Raw genomic sequence first — 5599 nt, 5'->3', positions numbered from 1 at the left:
ATAGGTCCATCATGTTCCAGTTCCAGTTCTTATTTCCCTGGCAGAGAACATATGTGAGAGGAACAACAAGTGGATACAGCTCATCATGGTCTTGTTGGAAGTGTCCTATTACAGAACAACGGTAACCTAAACTTCCATGAAAATACGACTTAAGATAATCAGACCCTCTATTAACATATCTGGCCTATTCTTAGCCCCTCCCACCAACTCTTAAACTTTTGCTAAATTGCACCAGATTTGAATCCTGCCCTCGAGTTTTGAGGTTATTATACTTTCAGACATTTTGTGAAAATTGAAAGCGGGGTAGAGGAGCTGGACTTCCACCCCCTTTGAGAAAAAGGCAGCTGTAACTGTGTTTTGTGTATATTGTATCAGCCACCTGACTGATATCAGGTGATATCTCACATCTCAGTTGATACCTGCACACCATGAGAAAGCCCAAGACAGCACAGTGTATATTGTCTTGGGGACAACACTGGTGGAAACTGGTGGTGAAGAATGAAACATGACCTCTATCTTTAGAAAAAACTCAAATTAAAGTTTTGAACTCATTTGATTTACCAAACCAAATTATTCCTTGGTTCCAAATTTCAGCTCATGTCGAATGCACAGCCAACCCTGTGAGCAGACCATCCGTTACTGCTGGTATTGGCAGAGAGCTGCAGGCTTGTTTTTATGCAGCTTAGACCATTTGTGACAGCTTTGCATTAACTTAAAAAAAAAAAAGACAATAAGCTGCATAGCAAAATTAAATTTATTTTAAAAAATTAACAAATTCACTCTCAATTCCCTTCCAAGAAGTACATAACAGACTTTCCTTAGCCTCATTTTAATGCAACAAAAGGGACAAAAAAATAAAATTAGTTAGTTAGCCCCAGTCCTGTGATAGATTCATGGGACAGTCACCACCAGGACTTCAGAGCCTCTTGATTGCCAGTGCATCACTTCCTCCCCAGCCCATCTTGGCCTTCTGGCTGTGACAAAACTAGCAGCTGCTTGCAAAAAACAAGCTGAAGGACAGAGATAACAGCACCTGAATGCTACATAAACATAGGGATTGTGGTAGCTCTCTCTAATAATATAAACCAATTATGTTCTTCTGGCTCTGGTTTCCATCTTAGAAAGGATTACTCATAGGGTTATGCAGAATAAGGGAATTAGCCTTTCACCTCTGAAAAATGTAAGTTCAAATATTAGTTGAGGTCATGAATGAAAATCAGTTTCTTCCACTCCAGCTTGTGGTTAGGTATTAGGAAGGCACAACAGAAATTGGTGGAACAGTCCAGGAGAGGAATAGCAACAGCAGCTTGTGGAATACACAGTGTGTGTGTACATACATTGTATACAAAGTACATATATACATATATCCACTTACAATAATGAATGGGGAAGGTGGAATAGGAGAGCATGTTTAGAGATAGGATGGCTTTGAAATGTTTTGAAATTTGACACTGAGTGCAAATCAAGAGATCTGACATGTAGTTTTAGTCCTGTGTCCTGCAATGACCCTTGGAGTAATCTTCCCCAAGCAAGAGTCCCCTTTAATCATCTCACCCTGAAGCACCTGCTCTAAGCTAGTCCTCAAAGCTCCTCTTCACTTTTGGGAGAAACACGTGCACAAGGTTGTCTATTCCATCTACTTCCCACAGCCATCCAATGATCACAGGGCAGTAAATGTGCACAATCCTTTTGGAGGCTGATCTCAATTTCTCTCTCTCCCTTAGGTTGAGATGTACTCAAACTAAATCCCTTCCCACTCCACATCTCTGTTTTGTCCAATTGATTGAAGCCTCAAAAATGGGTGACTCTTTTCATTGAAAATTCACAGCAAAAGGATCCTCTTACGTGCCATGGAAATTCAGTGTGACTAAAACATCAATATATTATTGAGACTGGCAGATGAGATGGCAGATCTCATTTTATGGGCAATTTCCAGCAGGTAAAAAGGGCTTGGAAAATTATGGACCACAAAACAACCTTCCTCTAACCAGGGCTTTGATTTCTACATTAAAATAATTAACATTGCATGGAAAAATATGAAACCCAAACCAGAAAATGTTAATAAATGAATCTTCTATTCCTACAGAAAAGAAAGACCCTTCTTGATCAGAGAGGATACATCATTTTGTATAGGCTCATGAATGCAGTGGACAAGAAAAAAGACTCATTTAAACAGTGGGCTCAGGTTGACTTAAAAAATATAGATCTATTAAAAAAAACTCGAATTGTATAGAAATGGAAGAAATATAAAAGGTATGAGACACTTGCCTCTGCCATAGTGTCAACAGTCAACTCAAACTGAGATAGTTAAAAGTAGTAACACTATTTGGAAACTGCATTTTAGTTCTAAGTGCCCCTTGGTTTTCTAGGAATGTGTGCTGGAATAACAAACATCGGGGAGGTATAATTTCCTCTTCTGTGGAATATCTGAAATTCAAGAGATTTTGCCAAAGGGATCCTCTGTCCTGAAATTTCATTTGCGCTCATTAAAAGTTTTGACTTCTGTGGCCAGTTACAGATTCAGAGAGTCAAATCAACAAATCACAGAGAGCGAAGTGCTTGAATGTATCTCCAGGAAGCAGTCATTTGTCTTCAGAATGAAAAGGGAAAAGAAAAAAAAAATAAGACAAACAAGAGAGTTTAGCCTCAGGCAACAGAGCAATGCATGGAATATTTGATTGCTCCACCATTCTGGCAATTCCTGGCCTTACCCTACAACATGAATAGAGTTTGCCTGTAGAAAACTTTAGATTGCCTTCAAAATGAAACACAAGACACAGTTAATTTTCCCATATATGGAAGAAAATTTTCCCAAATTTAAAAATATAAAGGTTTTAACAATCCAGCTGTGAAGAATATATCTGTTTGAGATGGAGAGTTTTCTACAACGAGTTATTTCATATTAACTGCAACAATCAATAGGCTTAAATACCTGTTTTACTTGCAAAAATAATTTGGTTTATTTGAAATAAGGCTACTAAAAAGCTGAGTAAGATCATCCACAGATTGTTTAATGCAGCTTAATCAATCATTTTACAAAGCAAATAAGAGTAACATTTATAATTTATCATTTTACAGACAACTCTAAATAAAAATTCCAATCTATGTTACTGATACTGATGAAGAGAGGGAAAATTCAGAGCAGATAAAGAACATGCTCTTTACAGATTGCTGAAGCAGGAGAGGTACCAGTTTTATTCCTACCTGCTTGTTTTTCTACTGTCAAATGCCAGTGCATCCGCAAAAGTCAGACTCCTGTTCCATAGCCAGAACACTCACTGTGTTTCACATTTTGTGGCAGGTTCCAACTTCTGGCCAAGCACAGGCCATAGCTTTCTAATTTTTGTCTAAATCACTTGGCACACTTTTGGGAGTTATAAAACAAAGTGAGTGATGATACATAACAATTGTGTGTGACAGGTAGAAATACATTGTCCCTCTTGTGCGAACAAACTGCAAACCTGGATAATGCCAAGAGCAAAGCCTACCTTGAAAAGCCACATTTATGCTCAGGGGCAGTTTAAGCTTTTGACAAACAGTTAAAGATAAATCCTGTAGTAATGACAGGCAACAAAATGGTACAGTTCTCCTGAAAGCACTTACACAGATTCTGGAAAGATGCCCAGAAAGAGCCTGCGCCATGAAAATAAATGATAATATGTGTAAGTTTTCTATAACAAGTCTATAAGTCTAGAGTAGTACATAGATAATGGGTAGTGAGAATAACAACTTTGTGAAAGGGGAAATAGGAACAGAGGCAGATAAAGGGAAACACTGTAACACAAAAGTTATTCTTAAAGATCATTATTCCTTAGTGAAAAATCCTCCTTTGCACTGATGAATACATAAAATAGGCATTTCCTTGGATCAACTACCTTTTCAACTTGTGGAGAAAGAAAAAGAAAAATTAAGTGAACTTTTGCTTCCATCAAGAACGAGTCTGTCCTGTCAAGTGTGCAATTATTACTTTCCTACGTCAGAACTGCAAAATAACTATTTAGGAGTGATAATTCTCAGAAGGTTCTTCTTTGGTTTAAGCCATGAAGCCATGATAACTCCTGCTGTAGTTTAAAAAGGATTATCATGCCTAAAAGCACCAGAAGTAGGGTTGTTTACTTCTTTATTTTAAATCAGTGTAAATAAGACTGGCACAAAAACCCATATGCATGTTTCTATGTTCATTCCAACCAGGACTACTTCAGTTTATCTAAAATTGACTAGGAATTTAAATTGAACAACAACAAAAAAAAACCCTATTTCTAATTTGACAAAAAAAAAAAAAAAAAAAAAAAAAAAAAAAAAGAGTAATTTTTAGCATTTTGATTACACGTTAAGTCTCAAAGAATCAATGTGCCACAATAAGTGATTTGCCATTAGGAGAGACAGAAACTTGTCCTGTTTTCCCAAACTAACTCCACAAGGCAGGTTTACCTCAGGATCTAATTCTTGAAAAGATGAGGGGCCATACCTTCCTCTGATCCTTTGAAAGCAGGACAACGATACGGTGTGACCTGGATGGCCTGAAAACAACGTGAAGTAGGGCAAAACCCCCTCCTGAGAGCAGCCCTAATTGGGGCCCCGCTGTGCGAGCCCGGTGTCACCGCCCGGTGTCACAGCCAGGGTGTCACAGCCCGGTGTCACAGCCCGGTGTCACCGCCCGGTGTCACCGCCCGGGGTCACTGCCCGGGACGGTGACAAGGGGCCGTGCCCTGCTCTGCCGCACGCCTCTCGCTTCATTGTTTAATGCCAATGAGCATATGGCAGCTGTCACTTTGAGGGCCCAAAGGAAAGGATCTGTTTCAAGCCTAATTGCGGGGTGAAGCCCGTCGGTGCCCCTTTGTCTGCCCTGCAGCTCGACATGAAAATCCCCCGGGGCCGGGGCCAGCTGCCGGGGCGGGCACGTCCCGCGGTTGTCGCCCCGCAGTCCCGCCCGCACGGCCGTGCTCAAAGGCGCGGCACAAGGCCGGGGCCAGGGCCGTGTCCAGCCCCTCAGATCCGCTGCCAGCCGGCGGGCGGGATGTGCCAGGACACCCGTCTGGGCACCGTGTGCCGGGGCCAGAGCGGCGGGGGGAGCGCCGGCCTTGCGCTGCGGGAACACCGCGCTCCAGCCGCGGGCCGGGGGAAACAACCAGCCCGGCTGCCCAGAACCACAACACAAACAACCCCCGCAAGCGCTCTCCCGGCGGGGGATGTTGCGGCTGAGCCCGGGGGTAGGAGCGGCGCTTTGGGCTTCTCTGCCGCCCTCCGCTCCTGTCCCCGCGGCTCTCCGCAGCTACACACGGTGTTCCCGGGGATGGCCGAGCGCAGCCGCCTCCGCTCCCCGCCCCGGCAGCCCGGGCACTCCCCATCGCTCCGCGCCGCAGCTCCCGCCGGCCGCCCCCTCCCTCCCTCCCTCGGCAGGCGGGGCCGTGCCCGCCCCCGGGCTTCCCCCACTGCCCGGGAAAGGGGAGGGGGCTCTGGTCCCGCCCCGTCCCCGCCCCTCCCGCTGGAGCGGCGCCCGGCGCGCCCCTTAAAGCCGCTCCCGCCGCCCGCGCGGTCAGTGCGCGGGGCCGCCGCCGGTCACCGCGGGGAGGCGCCGGGACGGGACGGGGCGGCCGCG

Source organism: Zosterops lateralis (genome assembly GCF_965231275.1).
Source record: "Zosterops lateralis genome assembly, chromosome: 2".
In the NCBI taxonomy this organism is placed as follows: domain Eukaryota; kingdom Metazoa; phylum Chordata; class Aves; order Passeriformes; family Zosteropidae; genus Zosterops; species Zosterops lateralis.
This window is presented reverse-complemented; position numbering follows the sequence as displayed.